The sequence below is a fragment of the Polypterus senegalus genome, chromosome 10 (genome assembly GCF_016835505.1).
Source record: "Polypterus senegalus isolate Bchr_013 chromosome 10, ASM1683550v1, whole genome shotgun sequence".
NCBI classification, from domain to species: Eukaryota; Metazoa; Chordata; class Cladistia; order Polypteriformes; family Polypteridae; genus Polypterus; species Polypterus senegalus.
The window spans coordinates 155,430,968-155,450,922 of NC_053163.1; positions in this window are offsets into that span (position 1 = coordinate 155,430,968).

A 19,955-nucleotide genomic window follows, 5' to 3' on the forward strand; every position below is an offset into this window, starting at 1 on the left:
TTCTAAATTGTCCCTAATGTGTGGTTGGTGTGCGTGTCTTGCGGTGGGCTGGCACCCTGACCGGGGTTTGTTTCCTGCCTTGTGCCCTGTGTTGGCTGGGATTGGCTCCAGCAGACCCCCGTGACCCTGTAGTTAGGATATAGCAGGTTGGATAATGGATGGATGGATGGATGGAAAATGACTGCTCATTGACTCAGAAACACAAGTAAGATATTGGGGGTCAGTGAACCAAGAGAGTCGGGGTCATCAGGCGCTATTGATAAATACAGTTGTGTGCTGTCAGCATAGCTGTGGCGGCTCACGTTACGCCTTGAGATAATCTGAGTTCATGGAAGCATGGAGATCGAAAAGAGAAACGGACCCAAGAGAGACCCTTGTGGAACACCATATAGAATATCAGGGGTCTTTGAAGTATAATTACCATAACTAACAAAGAATGTTCTACCTGCCAGGTAGGACTCAAACCAATTTAAGATCCTGCCAGAGAGGCCCACCCATTGACTGATATGAATATTATGATCGATAAAAGACATCTCTAAGAAGCCCAGAGCTTCATCATGGCAGCTCAGGTCAGCTTGTATCACTGTTGATCAGTGTGGTAAGTCTACCATTAGATAGAGGTTGCACAAATGGGAGATGTGCAAGAAGGAGACCAGAAAGAACATCAGGACAAGTCTAAAGTTGGCCCATGAACACCCAGGAAAAGAGCCAGACTTCTGGAACAAAAGGCTCTGGACAGACGAGGTAAACAGAGACTTGCAGTATGTGGCCACACTAGCAGAAGACATGTTTGCTGAAAACCAAAGACAGAATTTGAAGCACATTAAAGTTAATGCGTGGTGGTAGCGGTGGAAATATCCTGGTGTGAGAATGCTTTTGTGTCATCAGGATACATGTAGCTCACCATCATGGAATCAATAGCTGCTTGAGGATAATGTGAGGGTGACTGCCAGAAGGTTGAAGTTCAACCAAAAGTGGACCTTGCAACATGACAATGGATCATAAACTTATAGGTAAGTCCACCAAGCAATGGCTGAAAAGAAAGAACCTGGAGTGGTCAAAGTCCAACCTTACACACACACACACACACACACACACGCACACACACTATCTCCACCTTACACTAAAAGAGGTTTGTGGGCGTCCCTCAGCACTGGTCACAGTCCCACCTATAGATTCATTTCAGGGTTTCCAATTGGTGCACAGTCCCACCCCACTGACCAAAATGATTTCCCACTGGAGCCCCTTGTGTCCACATCGCGTCACTCACCGTCATATTCATGGTGCTTGAGGATAATGTGAGGTCAACTGCCAGAAGGTTGAAGCTCAACCAAAAATGGACCTTGCAACATGACAATGGATCATAAACTTACAGGTAAGTCCACCAAGCAATGGCTGAAAAGAAAGAACCTGGAGTGGTCAAAGTCCAACCTTACACACACACACACACACCCATATCTCCACCTTACACTAAAAAAGGTTGCCGTCCCCCATCCTTCCACTTTGTGGGTGTCCCTCAGCACTCAGCACTGGTCACAGTCCCACCTATAGATTTGTATATTGGTATTCGTATAAGATTTCCCACTGAAGCCCTGTGTGTCCACATCACGTCACTCAATGTCATCTACATGGACACATAGTCACTTCCACAAGCCGTACAGCACCGTCTGTTGGACAACAGGCGGATCTCGACAGCAGTCTGAAGCCACAAAGTTGTCATAACGTAAAGCAGGCCACCTGAATTCGCTCTTTACGACTTGATTAAAAACCGGTGTCGAGGACGAGATGTCAGACAAGAGTTTTCTCTCGGAATTAAAGAGGCAATCATTGTCACTTGAAGCCAATCGTTTTGTGACACTCCAGACTCCGGCTCTCTTTCAAATGGGCTGTCTGTCGGGGGATAATGAGGGACAGAAAGTGCGATTTAACGATGTGTGTTTGGAGCCTGACTGCTTTCTCAATGCCTTATTAAGTGAAGCGTTCCTGGCCGCCATTCACGTCCTTTCTCTTTTAGATATAGATTTTTTTTTATCTTTTTTCTCGTTTCCTGGCTTGCATTTTACTTAACCCCTCATAAATTTGCCATCTTTTTCAATGTCTCGCATTGTGTGTTTTCAAATATTACACCTGCGCTAATAGATTAACTGCAATTTATTTTATCATCTGCTTTTCTTGGTTTCTTTTAATGGAATACAAGAGCTGAGGAGATAAAAAAAGACACGGCCAGGAAGCTCATGGAGCATCCATCACTTTTTATTGCTCACCACAAAAGGAAGGGAGACTTCCTTTGTAATTCTTAGACTGGTACACAAAACCCTGATGGTCAGCTGAAGTGGTCAGAGCCGGGGTCTGGCATACTGGGTGTTTGAAGACAGGAGGTCAGTTACCTGGACTGGTCATTGAAACGGACCGGTGAACTAACCACTTAAAGATGGAAGATCAGCTCGCAGGAGTGGTCAGCCTACTAGGCCATAAGGCTAACCACTTGAAGAGAGGTGGTCAGTGACCTGAAATGGTCAGTCCACTGGGATAGCAGGCTATACACTTCAAGACAGGCGATTAGCTATTTGAGAAGGTCAGTCAACCAGACAGGAGGTCAGTTACCTGGACTGGTCATTTAAATGGACAGGTGGACTAACCATTTAAAGATGGAAGATCAGCTCGCAGGAGTGGTCAGCCTACTAGGCCATAAGGCTAACCACTTGAAGAGAGGTGGTCAGTGACCTGAAATGGTCAGTCCACTGGGATAGCAGGCTATACACTTCAAGACAGGAGATTAGCTATTTGAGAAGGTCAGTCAACCAGACAGGAGGTCAGCTACCTGGACTGGTCATTGAAATGGACCGGTGGGCTAACCACTTAAAGATGGAAGATCAGCTCGCAGGAGTGGTCAGTCTACTAGGCCATAAGGCTAACCACTTGAAGAGAGGTGGTCAGTGACCTGAAATGGTCAGTCCATAGGGATAGCAGGCTATACACTTCAAGACTGGAGATTAGCTATTTGAGAAGGTCAGTCAACCAGACAGGAGGTCAGCTACCTGGACAGGTCATTGAAATGGACTGGTGGGCTAACCACTTAAAGACAGAAGATCAGCTTGCTGAAGTGGTCATTCCACTAGACCATTGGACTAACAACTTGAAGAGAGGTGGTCAGCTACCTGAAATATTGAGTCCACCTGGAGAGGTCATTGAAGAGGACTGGCGGACTAACCACTTGAAGACAGAAGATCGGCTAGTTGGAGTGGTCAGTCCACCAGGCCATCTGACTACCTACATCAATACTGGAGTCCAGCTACCTGGAGTGACCAGTCCACTGGGATAGCAGGTTGTACACTTCAGGACAGGAGATCAGCTACTTAAGATGGACAATCAACCAGACACGAGGTCAGCTATTTGGACTGGTCATTGAAACGGACTGGTAGACTAAGCACTTAAAGAAGGAATATCAGCTACCTGGACATTTTGGTCCAGCAGAGCATCGGACTAACAACTTGAAGACGGGGGTCAGCTACCTGAAGTGGACAGTCCACTGGGATAGCAGGCTATACACTTTAAGAGAGGAGGTCAGCTACCTGGACTGGTCATTGAAATGGACTGGTAGACTAACCATTTAAAGACAAAAGATCAGCTAGCTGGAGTGGTCAGTCCACCAGGCGATCAATCTACTTACTTCAATACTGGAGTCCAGTATTGGAGTGACCAGTCCACTAACATAACAAACTGTACACTTCAGGACAGGTGAGCAGCTACTTGAGATGTTCAGTCAAACAGGATGGCAGCTAGTGAATCTGCTCCAAGAAAGGAGGTCAGCTACTTGGACTGGTTCATGAAATGGACTGGCAGACTAACAATTTAAAGAAGATCATCTAGCTGGAGTGGTCAGTCCACCAAGCCATTTGACTACCTACTTGAATATAGGGGGCCAGCTACCTGGAGTTGTAAGTCCACCAGGATGGCAAGTATCCACTTCAAGACAGGTGATCAGCTACCTGGATTGGTCATTGAAACAGACTGGCAGACTAACCACATAAAGACAGAAGATCGGGCAACCAGGAGTGACCAGTCCACTAACATAGCAGGTTTTACAATTCAGGACAGGAGGTCAGCTATCTGGAGTGGTCATTGAAGAGGACTGGCACACTAACGCCTTAAAGACAGGAGGTCAGCTATCTAAGGTGGTCAGTCCACCAGGGCAGTAGATTTCCCATTTGAAGACAGGGGATCAGCTACCTGGACTGGTCTTTGAAGATGACTGGCAATCTAACCGCTTAAAGAGAGGTGGTCAACTACCTTGAGTGGTCAGTGAACCAGACTACCCACTTAAAGATGGGGTAAGGGCAGGTACTTTGAGTGGTCAGTTGCCTAAAGTGGTATTTGAAATATATCAGCTGGTAACAATAATCCTGCATTGTTCCTGTTCCTACGAAGACAGACGCCTCTTCACCTGATGACTACAGACCAGCGGCACTGACACCTCACCTCATGAAGACCTTTGAGAGTCTGATCCTGGACTATAGGAGACCTCTTGTGGTAGACACCCTTGACCCACTGCAGTTTACCTATCAGACAAAGATTGTGGGCAATGATCTGTCTGCTCCACAAGGCTGGGCAAAGCTGGCCGCACTGTTTGGATGGGGTGTTTTGATTTCTCCATTGCCTTCGTTACCATCCAACCATCCATCGCTGTTAAGGGATAACTCAGAGATATGCAGGTGGATGAGCCTGTGGTGTCCTGATGATGGACTATCTGTGAGGCAGACCACCATTTGTGAGGACTGAGTGAGCACCACAAGAAACAGGCCTGTCTGCTTCACTCTGTGCACCTCAGACTAGAACTATAATAGCAGGTCAGGTCATCTGCAGAAATTCTCAGATGATTCTGCACTTATGGGGGGTGTTGACAAGGGGTGTGTGAAAGAGGTGGGGAGTCAGGGGGAGAACTTTGAGAAATGTCTGTAAATGAACATCAGCAAAACCAAGGGACAGCTTATTGACTTTCACCACACCCAAGAGCTTCTATGTCTGGTCACCATTCAGGGAGTGGATGTAGAGGTGGTCCACTCCTACAAATACATGGGGGTCCACATTAGTGACAGGTTAGACTGATCTCGTGACACAGAGGAACTATAGAAGAATGAGCAGAGCAGTTTTTTTTTCCCTTAGGAAACAGTGCTCCTTTAATGTAGGTAGTGACATCCTTCATATCTTCTATAACTCTGTGATGGCCAGTGTGATCTTCAATGCTGTGGTGTGCTGGTTCAGTAATATCACTTCAAGAGCTAATTAAAAGGGCAGGTTCAGTTATTGAACACACTCTGGACTCTTGGATTCCAGGAGACAGGCAGTTACTCTAGGAGAGCTGGACAGGGCCCCTCATAGAAGGTCCTTAACCCATCAGCAGGACCCACCAGTATCTGCTCCTTTAGGCAAGGAGGAACAGGATGAGCAATGCCAGAGCCTACATAATGACCTCAAGCAGGCAGGCCACTTGTGTGAATGTCTCTGACCAAACAATCAGAAACAGACTTCATGAGTGTGGCCTGAAGGCCCAACGTCCTCTAGTGGGCACCGTGGAGCTCGATTGGTATTTGCCACCACTGGTACCCTGTGCTTCTCACAGATGAGAGCACATGTGACAGATGTGAAATTATCTGGAGAAGCCATGGAGAACATTTTGCTGCCTGTAACATCATTCAGCATGAGCTGTTTGGTGGTGGGTCAGTGATGGTCAGTCTGGGGAGGCATATCCATGGAGGGACGCACAGACCTCTACAGGCTAGACAACGGTGGGCACCTTGACTGCCATTAGGTATCAGGATGAAATCCTTGGACCCATTGTCAGACCCTATGCTGGTGCAGTGGCTCCTGGGTTCCTCCTGGTGCTACGACAATGCCCGGCCTCATGTGGCAAGAGGATGAAGGAATTGATACCATTGACTGACCCCCACGCTCTGCTCACCTGACCTCAATCCAATAGAACACCTCTGGGTGGGACGTTATGTTTCAGTCCATCCTACACCTCAGACTGTCCAGGTGCTCAGTGATGCCCTTGTGCAGATCTGTGAGGAGATCCCCCAGGACACCATCTGTCATCTCATTAAGACGTTGTCAGGCATTTGGGGCATACAAACTACTGAGTACGATTTGGAGTTGCTGCAATGAAATTTCGAAAATAACGGATGAGCTTGCCTGCTGCATCATTTTTTCCCTTTGATTTTTGGGGTGTCTTTGTATTTAGCCCTCTCTCTGTTGCTTGATCATTTGCATTTCCATCCTTTCATTCCTAACACATCACCATTTCAGTCCATAGCAGAGCCAGCAGGATTTTTGTCCCATTGAGATCTGATGTGTGTTCAAAGTGGTCCTTTAATTGTTTTGAGCAGTTTATATAGAAGTGGTTCTATTAGCTGAATATGGGCAGGGATATCGAACAGTTCTGTAAGTCGTGCCCTGACTTTCAAGTGGTCTCTTCTCTGTACCTAATGCCTACTTTACATGTTCCCTTTCTACCGGCTGGGTTGGATATTGTTTGCCCCCTCGATAAGAGTAAGAATGGGTATCAATATATTCTTGTGCTGATTGATTACACAACGCAGTATCCTGAAGTGGCTTTTCTCTGGAAAGCTAACTCCAAGTCAGTTGCAAAGGCTCTGTGTGAGACCTTTACCCGTATTGGCATTCCCCGTGAGATTCTGACTGACCAGGGCACGCCCTTTTCTTCACGCGTCATGAAACAGTTGTGTGACAGCCTTCCAATTAAAAGCTGTTTACCAGCCACAGACGAATGGCTTGACAGAGTGGGCTGCTCTTGATGACCTGACATCCTGGGATTCTCTTTTGCCTTTTCTGTTGTTCGTAGTTTGGGAATCACCACAGGCTTCCATGGGCTTGAGTCCTATTGAGTTACTGTTTGGTAGGCGTCCGCAGGGAGTCTTGGATGTTATTGGTGAGGAATGGACAGGTGTGTGTTCTAATGCCAATATATATATATATATATATATATATATATATATATATATATATATATATATATATATACTGCTCAAAAGAATTAAAGGAACACTTTTTAATCAGAGTATAGCATAAAGTCAATGAAACTTGAAGCAGAGGGGGTTGTTAATCAGTTTCAGCTGCTGTGGTGTTAATGAAATTAACAACAGATGCACTAGAGGGGCAACAATGAGATGACCCCCAAAACAGGAATGGTTTAACAGGTGGAGGCCACTGACATTTTTCCCTCCTCATCTTTTCTGACTGTTTCTTCACTAGTTTTGCATTTGGCTACAGTCAGTGTCACTACTGGTAGCATGAGGCGATACCTGGACCCTACAGAGGTTGCACAGGTAGTCCAACTTCTCCAGGATGGCACATCAATACGTGTCATTGCCAGAAGGTTTGCTGTGTCTCCCTGCACAGTCTCAAGGGCATGGAGGAGATTCTAGGAGACAAGCAGTTACTCTAGGAGAGCTGGAGAGGGCCATAGAAGGTCCATAACCCATCAGCAGGACCAGTATCTGCTCCTTTGGGCAAGGAGGAACAGGATGAGCACTGCCAGAGCCCTACAAAATGACCTCCAGCAGGCCACTGGTGTGAATGTCTCTGACCAAACAATCAGAAACAGACTTCATGAGGGTTGCCTGAGGGCCCAAATGTCTACTGCCCTGTGCTCACTGCACAGCACCGGGGAGCTCAATTGGCATTTGCCATAGAATACCAGAATTGGCAGGTCCACCACTGGCGCCCTGTGCTTTTCACAGATGAGAGCAGGTTCACCCTGAGTATATGTGAAAGACGTGAAAGGGTCAGGAGAAGCCGTGGAGAATATTATGCTGCCTGTAACATCGTTTAGCATGACTGGTTTGGTGGTGAGTCAGTGATGATCTTGGAGGCATATCCATGGAGCAACTCACAGACCTCTACAGGCTAGACAACCGCATCTTGACTGCCATTAGGTATCAGGATGAAATCCTTGGACCCATTGTCAGACCCTACGCTGGTGCATTAGGTCCTGGTTTGCCTCCTAATGCACGACAATGCCCGGCCTCATGTGGCAAGAGTATGCAGGCAGTACCTGGAGGATGAAGGAATTGAAACAATTGAATGGCCTTCACGATCCCCTGACTTAAACCCAATAGAACATCTCTGGGACATTATGTTTCGGTCCATTAGGCGCCAGGTTGCTCCTCAGACTGTACAACAGCTCAGGGATGCCCTCATACAGATCTGGGAGGAAATGCCACAAGACACCATCCGTCGTCTCATTAGGAGCATGCCCCGACGTTGTCAAACATGCATACAAGCTCGTGGGGGCCACACAAGATACTGAAAAGCATTTTGAGTAGCAGAAATTAAGTTTTTGAAAAAATGGACTAGCCTGCCACATCTTCATTTCACTCTGATTTTAGGGTGTCTACACAATTGAGCCCTCTGTAGGCAGAAAACTTTTATTTCCATTAAAAGACTTGGCATCCTTTTGTTCCTAAGACATTGCCCTGCCGTTATTTGTATAGATATCCAACTTCATATTGAGATCTGATGTATCTAATGTGTTTCTTTAAAGTGTTCCTTTAATTTTTGTGAGCAGTGTATATAGTGGTGGGCAGCTGGGGGCAGTGCCCAACCGGGACACCGAGAAGGACCAGGAGAGGGCCTATGCCTCCATCGGACCACAAGAGGGCAGCCGCCCTGGTTTGTGTGGGGGCCATGGGAATTGAGCATGGAAGCTAAACCCTATAGGGGCCCATGGCAACCACCAGGGTGTGCCCTGAAGACTGTGAAGCCCTCAGCAGTTCCGCCACACACAGAGGTGCTGGTGGAAGTATTACCAGGGACACCTGCAGGAAGCTCATTTATCTGGGTGGGGATAAAAGGGGCCGCCTCCCTCCAGTCAGCAGCTGGAGTTGGGTGGAAGAGGACGAAGCACAGAGGAGAGGAGTGGAGGCGGGGAAGAAAGACAGGACGTTTGTGAAGCCTGGACTGAGGGGGTGTTGTGCAGGGGCACTGGGTTGTGTGCGGGACTGGTTATTGTAAACAGTTGTAAATAAACGTGTGTGGTGTTTTGAACCATTGGTGTCTGCCAGTCTGTGCCGAGGCTGATAATTCCATGTCAGACCAAGTGGTGATCCTACACTGACCCTTCCTTGTCTTCATCAGCAGACCAACCATGGGAAATTTTGCCTGGACTCGATGACAGCACTTCCGTTTCCGGCCCTGATGATGTCACTTCTGGTTCCAGCTCCGATGACATCATTTCCCTTGGCTGACTTTAACTCCGCCGTGTTTGCCTGTCTGTTTGTTCTGTTGTTGGACTGAAGTCAGGAAACCTTTTCCTGTGTTTGTTGAATTCTTTCACGGGACGAGACACCCATTTGACACTGGATCAGAGGGAGCAGCCATGAGATGCACATTACGTCCCCCGGGCTGTGTGGTGGCAGCCCTCCAGGGATTTCATGGGCTCCATGGCCACTACAAGGAGGAGCCGCATGGCCTAATGAGCCCCTGTGGGCCGGAATGCAGCCATACCCGGAAGTGCAGCCTGAATTAGGTTAACTATCACCTGAATCCACTACTTGAAGCGCCAGAGTCGAGAGAAGGAGGACAAAGCTGTCTGGGAGGAGAGGAGGAGGAGGAAGATGAAGAGTGTGTTGGTGTTTTTCTTTTGTGTGTTTTGGGGACTGTGTAGGGCCTGTGGGACATGGGGAAGACGTGCGCCAAGGGTGAAGAAAATAAAATCTTTTTGTACAGTTTTCACATGCCTCCCTCCGGTGTCAGTCTGTGTCGGGTTGGTGCCAACCAAGCGCTTCTGCCACTATATATATATATATATATATATATATATATATATATATATATATATATATATATATATATATATATATATATATTCAGCCCCATGGCTGAAGAGAAAAATAAAACTTTGTTTATGGAACACGTGCCTCAGTGTAAATCTGTGCCGGGTAGGGCGCCTATATAGCGCCTTATTCACTATATATATATATAAAAATATTTTCTTTAGAGTACCCAGCACTTCACAATGCCCTTCTATCAACCACTCTGTCCCTGTCTTTGTTCTTCTTGTACTCTTCCGTCGCTCTCACTCCTTCTCTCGCAAACTCTGTCTTCTTCCTCCTGACTAATGGAGCGTGGCGGCCATTTGCTCCAGATGTGCTCCAGGTGTTTTGTGATGATCTTCCGGCAGCACTTCCGAGTGTAGTAGAAGTGCTGCAATCGAGGGCTCCACAATCCTCCAGGCACCCCCTGGCAGTGGCCACGGGCCCCAACAGGGTTGAGCTTCTAAGCTTCTAAGCTCTCTCTCATGTGGCCCAGGGGAGGTATTGCAGGTTCTCCAGCCGCCCACCAAAATATATATATATATCTTTCAGGACTGTGTATTTCAACAATAATGTTTTAAAAATCCAAATAACTTTACAGATCTTCATTGTAAAGGGTTTAAACAATGTTTTCCATGCATGTTCAATTAACGATAATCAATTAATTAACATGCACCTGTGGAATGGGCGTTAAGACCTTAACAGCTTACAGAAAGTAGGCATTTAAGGTCACAGTTCTAAAAACGCAGGACACTAAAGAGACGTGTCTACCGACTGTGAAAGATGCCCAGGGTCCCTGCTCATCTGCGTGAACGTGCATTAGGCATGCTGCAGGGAGGCATGAGGACTGCTGATGTGGCTAGACTAATAAATTGCCATGTCCGCACTGTGAGACGCCTAAGACAGCGCTACAGGGGAGACAGGAAGGACAGCTGATCATCCTCGCAGTGGAAGACCACGTGTAACAACACCTGCACAGGATCGGTACATCTGAATATCACACCTGCGTGACAAGTACAGGATGGTCACAACAACTGCCCGAGTCACACCAGGAACACACAATCCCTCCATCGGTGCTTAGACTGTCCGCATAAGGCTGAGAGAGGCTGGACTGAGGGCTTGTAGGCCTGTTGTAAGGCAGGTCCTTACCAGACATCACCAGCAACAACGCCGCCTATGGGCACAAACCCACCTTCGCTGGACCAGACAGGAGTGGCAAAAAGTGCTCTTCACTGATGAGTCACGGTTTTGTCTCACCAGGGGTGATGGACGGATTCGTGTTTATCATCGAAGGAATTGAGCACGTCTGGGACCTGTTGGATCGCAGGGTGAGGGCAATGGCCATTCCCCCCAGAAATGTCCAGGAACTTGCAGGTGCCTTGGTGGAAGAGTGGGGTAACATCTCACAGCAAGAACTGACAAATCTGGCCCAGTCCATGAGGAGGAGATGCACTGCAGTACTTCAAGCAGCTGGTGGCCACACCACATACTGACTGGTACTTTGGATGTTGAGCCTCCCTTCATTCAGGGACACATTGTGAAACATTTTTAGTTTATGTCTTATGGTGTTGACTCTTTTAGTGTTCATACAAATATTTACACATTAAGTTTAGTGAAAGTAAAAACAGTTGAAAGTCAGAGGACGTTTCTTTTTTTGCTGAGTATATATATATATGTATTGTCAGGGATGCCAGGGGCAACGACCCGGCCGGGACGCCGTGAGGGACCGAAAGAGGGTCAAAGCCCACCCTGGATCACGTGAGGGTCGCCTTCCTGGTTGCTCTGGGGGCCACGGGTTGAGGGAATGGAAGCCCTACCCTGTAGGGGCCCATGGTCACCGCCAGGAGGCACCCCAGTGCCTTGGGGACCTGTTGCCCCAGCACTTCCACCATACCAGGAAGTGCTGTGGGGAAGACTTTGGGAGACACCCGGGGAGCTGCCGGGAGGACAGCCGGCACTTCCGCCACGCTGGGGTGTAGCCAAGCGAGGAATGCCAGGAACACCTGGTGCTCATCCGGGGACAGGATAAAAGGGGCCGTCTCCATTCATTCGAGGCTGGAGTCGGGAGGAGGACAAGGCAGAAGAGGTGTGGAGGCGGCCCGAAGAGAGGCATTTGTGTGGCCAGGACTGAGTATTTGGGGTGTTGTGCACTTTATTCTGGGTCTGAGTGACCAGTATTATTGTACATAGTGTATATAATAAACGTGTGGTGGTTGAGTAACAACATGTCCACCTGTCTGTGTCCGGGTTGGCTCCACAATATATATATATATCCATCCATCCATTTTCCAACCCGCTATGTCCTAACACAGGGTCACAGGGATCTGCTGGAGCCAATCCCAGCCAACACAGGGCACAAGGCAGGAACCAATCCTGGGCAGGGTGCCAACCCACCGCAGGACACACACAAACACACCCACACACTAGGGCCAATTTAGAATCGCCAATCCACCTAACCGGCATGTCTTTGGATTGTGGGAGGAAACCGGAGCGCCCGGAGAAAACCCACGCAGACACGGGGAGAACATGCAAACTCCACGCAGGGAGGACTCGGGAAGCGAACCCAGGTCTCCTCCTAACTGCGAGGCAGCAGCGCTACCACTGCGCCACCGTGCCGCCCATATATATATATATATATATATATATAGTAAAATCAATAACCTCAACACATGAGAAAGGTTTGTGGCAGCCACCTATAAACAAGTCTAAAACAGTACTGAGGTTACAGGACAGTTGTCTTGTATTTAAGGTAGAAAGGCAGAAGTGATGTCATTGAGGCCCGGAACTGCAAATGATGTTATTCTTGGGGCTGGAACTGGAAGTGATGTTGTCGGGGTTGAACCAGGCAGAATTTCCCATATCTGGTCTGTGTCGTGTGTGACAATGTATAATTGTATAGATAGATAGATAGATAGATAGATAGATAGATAGATAGATAGATAGATAGATAGATAGATATGAAAGGCACTATATAATAGATAGATAGATAGATAGATAGATAGATAGATAGATAGATAGATAGATAGATAGATAGATAGATAGATAGATAGATAGATAGATAGATAGATATTTGCCCCTATGTACCTTAACAGGTCTTATATTTAGTCCGGCACAACACATAGATATAAACTATACAATCTGTGACCAATCTGTGACTTTTCTGTCTTCTTCCACTCCTCTTCTGTGACCATCGTCCTCTTCCACTTGACTCTGACTCATACAGGCAGGTCAAATACGTTCTTTTATCTCAGACCCCAGGACTACAATACAATACAATATAATTTTATTTGTGTAAAGCCAAAAATCACACAAGAAGTTGCCGCAATGGGCTTTAACAACCTCTTGACAGCCCCCCAGCCTCGTCTCTCTAAGAAGACAAAGAAAACTCCTCCAAAAAAAAAGCCCTTGTAGGGGAAAATAAGGAAGAAATCTCCAGAAAGGCAGGTCAGAGAGAGACCCCTTTTCCAGCTAGGTTGGGACGTGCAATGGGTGTCAAAAGAAGGGGGTCAATACAATACAATACACAAAACAGAACAAATTCTCAATACAGTATAAAGATGATATCCCATAATATGATTTGGATTTGTTTAGAGTCCTGGAGACCTCGACCATCAAGATGCCCCCCATTTGGCCAATCCACAGCTGAAACAGTGCTACTCTGATGAAAGGACCCCCCTACCACATGATTCCTGTGATCCTCCATCAGGGTTGACTTTACCTTAGGCAGGCCAAACAACTAGGCAGGTGGGCCGTGTCACCACCAGACTACTTCTGGTGTCAGACACTGCCTAACGGAATCACTTCCAGCCCAGTCAGAAGTCCCTGAAAATTTGGACTTTATTCCTCTGCAGCTTCCTCTGATAGGACCCAAGTACCTCAGCATGGCTACTCTCATCAGGACTACAGCTCCCAACATGGGCTGCAGGGGTACACATGGGAGTTCCACCAGAGGAATGTTGCCACCCGGTGTACAGGAGGAGCACCTGAGCCTGGGAAGCAGTGTTTCTTTGCCCTACCCTTGTGGAGGTACGACGACCCAATGAGGAAACACTTCTGGGTCACACAGACCCCACTTTGGATTGGGATACTTATTCTAAGCAGCGTCCCCTGACAGGAACCATGGTATCTAGCAGGACTACAATACCCAGGTTGCCCTACCGATATGCACATGGGTACTCCTGCCATGGGAAGCTGCCACCTGACAGCATGCACTCTTCCCCTGTCCTAATCAAATGTCACACATGTGCAATTGGGGACCACCTTTCAGTCTTGACCACTCTGAGCACCACTCCAGGTGCTGTTGCTAATGGTATTGTCAGCCCAGGGCCCCCATCCCCAACTGTGACTCTCAGAACAAGCCCTGCCCCTTCCAGGTGGGGCGCCATAAAAGGAGATGGCCCCAGAGCATGACATCTGGAGACAGTGGACATCCCATGTGACATCCAATCGATATTTTAAGTGCAAAGTTCTCAATTATAGGCTGATTTTCTGGCCAGTGTCTTTTTTCTTTGTGCCATTGCGCACCCTTTTTTGCTTTCTGGTACCCCAACATTTCTCCCTACCACCTGTCACACTAATCAAACCACCCGATTATCTGCTGCTAATTTCAAACATCTCCTTCTTTGCACCTTCACACGGCCCACTGGTAACGGCTGTTAACATCAGATCCACAAATCAAGCCTCCCACCATGGCATCAGCTGCCGTCATGTATGGTGCCAGTGCTGACAGGACCCGAAGAGAAGGCACCTATGCAGCCTGACCATTCGGTCCACTGAGGTGGTTGTGTTGGCGAATAGCTAATGTGACCAAACAGCACACCCTTTTCTCACGGCTTCCATTTCAATGGCACGACTCGAGGATTCGTTTGCCATCCTTACCAGCTGTTAATTTCGTTCTTAGTCACATTTTCGTCATGTGACTAAAATTTATTTTAGTCAAACCAAAAATGACTAAGACCAAATGTAGTGAAGCGGACAAGAATAACTCTCTTTCAGTCACATTTTGAGTCATCGCTGCCCCCACTTGGCTCGCTTTATTTCAGTTTCAGCTCATTTAAATGCAAGTAGTGGATCAGCGTTTAGAAAAGGGAGTCGACATTTCAGGTGGCTCTAATCTGGGTGTGTGCCTGATTGTGGGCGTGTCTCTGTATGTGGCCGTGTGCATGAGTGTGGGTGTGTGCCTGATCGTGGGCGTGTCTATGTATGTGGCCGTGTGCCTGTGAGTGACTGTGTCCATTCTGTCTCCTCAACCTACTAAATCCAACTCAGGGTTCATAGGAAGTCAAAGTCTATTCGGGTAGCTCAAGGTGTGAGGCAATGGGCCCATCACGGACAGCCTTTTAAACAACTGGTTGGTGTGATTTGCTTTCATATTTTATTCAATTGCTTCAAAAAATGAAGAAAGCACTTAATCATCACAATCTAACACCGCGTTAGTGAAGCTTCAGGGAGATCGATCTGTCCAGTTAGGAAGCAGAAGCAATTGTAAATCAACGTCACCTGTTTTGGTGCCAATGAAAGTGACAACAGGTGACCTGGAGAGACAACAGCAAAGCAACCCCCCAAAAAAGGGAATGGTGGCCACAGACCGTGTCTCTCTGCTTAGCCTTCCTGACTAACTCTTTTCTGTTTTTCTGTTCTGCTAGTGTCCTTGTCACTAAGGACACTAAGTGAGTGAGGAGGGCCCGGCTCCCTACTCCTAAGGTCCCACCTCCCTCTCCCCTTGGCCCACAGCCGCTCTCTTGGATTTGCACGAATAAATCAGTGCCGCAACTGAGGTATAATACTTAATACTAATAATGTAATACTAATAACCGGAATGTTCAAGCAAATTCTAGAAAAAAAACCCGATCTACATCCATTAAGTAGTTCTCTTGTGAAAAGTGGACAGACATACAGACAGACAGATGCTGGATTTTATATATAAAGAGATTGTAATGACCAGCGTAATAAGCGAGCTACTGGAGCTTTCTATGTTTTACTTGGAGTCTTAATTCAGTAGCAAATGGTGCCCTGTCTTATATACCGTTATCTGGGCTCCCAAGCCCACCACCTTAACAATAAAAGAGAGCTGTGCCACCTGCCAATCACCACCAAGAGCTGCCACCCCCTACCCCCCAATTAACCAGAGGGTTTCCCACAGCTCCTGGTGGTTCATTGTGAATGAGTTTCTGTGTCTTTTGCTGTGCTTTGAGAGCTGAGGGGTGTGGCTTCCAGGGTCATGACCTGCAGGTAATCAGCGTGATAGGATAAACGGTTGTTCCTTTTATTATTCAAAAAACAGATACAGCCTATTCAAACAAAAGAGAAAAAAATAAACAAGATTTCTTTGCTTTTGTGCTTCAGTTTGACCTCGTTGCTTATTTTCTCGAGTTTGATTTTTGGCAATTGGGTTTGTATTTTTTGTTTGTTTTTAGTCTCATTTTTTACACTCTTCTCCCGGTTAGCTCAGTAAATATTCATCTGTCAGTTTCTCGGCAGGACACAAAGAACATAATTCAGAGATTGACAGATGGATGGTGGAATGGATGGATGGATGGATAGATTAATGGATGGATGACTAAATTAATGATGAATGGATGGATGGACCAATGGATGGATGACTAAATTAATGAATGGATGGTTAGATCCAGAGATGGATGGGTAGATGGATGGATGATTAAATTAATGAATGGATGGGTGGGTGGATGGATGGATGGATGGATTAATGGATGGATGGATAATTAAATTAATGAATGGAAGACTAAATTAATGATGGTTGGATGGATGGATGGACCAATGGATGGATGACTAAATTAATGATGGTTGGATGGATGGATAGACCAATGGATGGATGACTAAATTAATGAATGGATGGTTAGATCCAGAGATGGATGGGTAGATGGATGGATGATTAAATTAATGAATGGATGGATGGGTGGATGGATGGATGGATTAATGGATGGATGGATAATTAAATTCATGAATGGAAGACTAAATTAATGATGGTTGGATGGATGGATGGACCAATGGATGGATGACTAAATTAATGAATAGATGGTCAGATCCAGCAATGGATGGGTGGGTGGATGGATGATTAAATTAATAAATGGATAGATGGATATATGGATGGATGGATGGCAAAATTAATGGATGGATGGGCAGATCCTGAGATTGACAGATGGATGAATGAATGGATGGATGACTAAATTAATGAATAGGTGACTAAATTCATGAGTGAATGGATGGATGGATGGCTAACTAAATAAATGGATGGATGGGTGAATGGATGGATGGATGGGCAGATCCCGAGATTGATGGATGGATGGATGGATGACTAAATTAAATGATGGATGGTCAGATCCAGTGACTGATGGAGGGATATTCTAATAGCACTTGAATGTTCTTCCTTATTGAGTTTCCTCTGGTATCTTTAGACCCCATACCCCCCTACCCCACCGATGTGGTGTCTGGTATGGTTTGATTTTTTATTTTTTTTCATTGGATATACCATATTAATGGTCTTTTCACATGGCTTTAGGGGGTCTGAGCACAGGGTCTGCCGTTGTACGGTGCCAGTGGAGCGGTTCTGGTTCCTTTACACTGGCGTCTTGTGAGTGCCCGCGGGTGAGTATGGTGTCCAGTCCTGGCTGTGCTCCCACTTTGCTCTCTAGAAGGGTTGATACGGATGCCGTTCTTGTTTAAAGATATCGTTTTTCCTCCAATTCTGATCTTTCCTCCGACGGGGCGTCGATTTGTCTTTGTTCTTGTTTCTTTTTTTAAGTTTGCAAGTCTTGGCGTTATTATTTTAGGCAATCTTTGAGAAGTAAAGGGAAGCCAAAATTTTAAGAGGGAAGAATGAGAGAGAGAGAGAGAGAGAGAGAGAGAGAGAGAGAGAGAGAGAGAGTGCCTTCTCTTTCAAGAGCTGTGCAGAAATATAAGAAAAACCAATGACTTCAAAAAGAGAAGGGCGTGTGGGGGAGGGGGTGAGATTCGGGGTCACAGACGCCTCTGATTCTCAAAATTTCGCTTAATCTCATCTGATAGGCAAGGGGGAGCAATACATAAAAAACAAAAAACGAAATGAAGAAAACGCTTTTAAAAGCAAGAAATAAAGAGACACGGCTGTCTGCTCAGCTAATCTTAGCCTAGGGCTGAACAACAGACAAAAAAAGAGAAAGAGAAAAAGAAAAAGACAAAGAAGAGAGAGCAGCAGCACCTTGATCCGCATCCGTGTAATCCACAGCCCTGTTTCTGCTTGTAGCTGCTCGTTTTCGATTACACCTTCTCATGTCTTGCTGGATTGAAGTTGGCACTCAAAGCTCTCGCAGAGAATCTTAATTATAAAGAAAATAATTGTCGGCCATCTGAGACTCCCTCGTGCCGGCACAGCGAGTGTTTACAGGTTTACCGAGGAGCCTGATGGAGGTTTCACGACTCCCTCGGCTTCGTCGTTTCCATTTGGGCTCCTTGCCTGCTTTCCCATTTCAGAGACGTTGTGGGGATGCCTGGCAAAGACAAATCATGTGGAAATGTTTCATTTGAAAGAAATTAGGATGGCACGATGCAGCGGCCGGGGTTCGGATCTCCCAGTCCCCAAATCCCAGACCCAGTTTGGGGTCCTGTATAAGTGACTGTTCGCCAAATGGTGGACTGGAATTCCTTCCAGAGTCTGATCCTACAGTTTTAGCCAAAACTTTTGAGAAGGACCCAAGTGTTGGTTTTCACAAAGTTTGCTGCTTCGGTGTTTTTAGATCTTTATGTCAGATGTTCAAAGTCAAAGCAAACTTTATTGTCATCTCAACCATATACAAGTATACAGATAGACAAAAGTGCGAAGCTCAGGGTCCACAGTGTAGCAACATGAAGTACAAATAAAAAATTTTAATTAAATTAAAATTAGAATTAAAAATAAAATTTTAAATTAAAACGGGCCGCACGGTGGCACAGTGGTAGCGTTGCTGCCTCGCAGTTAGGAGACCCGGGTTCGCTTCCTGGGTCCTCCCTGCGTGGAGTTTGCATGTTCTCCCCGTGTCTGCGTGGGTTTCCTCCCACAAACCAAAGACATGCAGTTAGGTGGATTGGCGATTCTAAATTGGCCCTAATGTGTGCTTGGGGTGTGTTTGTGTGTGTCCTGCGGTGGGTTGGCACCCTGCCCGGGATTGGTTCCTGCCTTGTGCCCTGTGTTGGCTGGGATTGGCTCCAGCAGACCCCCGTGAACCTGTATTCGGATTCAGCGGGTTAGTAAATGGATGGATGAATGGATTCTAAATTAAAACTCAAACAAGAGGGGTGGCATGGTGGTGCAGTGGGTAGCGCTGCTGCCTCGTAGATAGGAGACCCGGGTTTGCTTTCTGGGTCCTCCCTGCGTGGAGTCTGCATGTTCTTCCCATGTCTGCGTGGGTTTCCTCCCACAGTCCAAAGACATGTAGGTCAGGCGCAATGGCAATCATAAATTGTCCCTAGTGTGGGCTTAGTATGTTGGTGTGTGTGTGTGTGCCCTGCGGTGGGCTGGCACCCTGCCCGGGGATTGTTTCCTGCCTTGCACCCTGTGTTGGCTGGGATTGGCTCCAGCAGACCCCCGTGACCCTGTAGTTAGGATATAGCGGGTTGGATAATGGATGGATGAAAATTCAAACAAGACAAGACATCGTGCAAAGACAAGACTGATGAAATGTATGGTATTATGCAATCTAGATACATAAATATTATTAAATATGTCAGTCAGTCAGTCATCCTAACACAGGGTCACGGGGGTCTGCTGGAGCCAATCCCAGCCAACACAGGGCACAAGGCAGGGTGCCAGCCCACCCCAGGGCACACACACTAGGGACAATTTGGGATCGCCAATGCACCTAACCTGCATGTCCAGAACACCCGGAGGAAACCCACACAGACACGGGGAGAACATGCAAACTCCACACAGGGAAGATCCAGGAAGTGAACTCTGGTCTCCTTACTGTGAGGCAGCAGCACTACCACTGCGCCAAACGTGCCACCCTCATCAAATATGTGATATAATAAATTAATAATAGATATAGATAATACAGAAATTATCAGTGTATGATAATAGTTGGAGAAGTTGCTATTGGAGGATGTTTTGGTCCCATTCTTTATTCTTGGCTGTGTTCTTAGGCCAAATTGTGA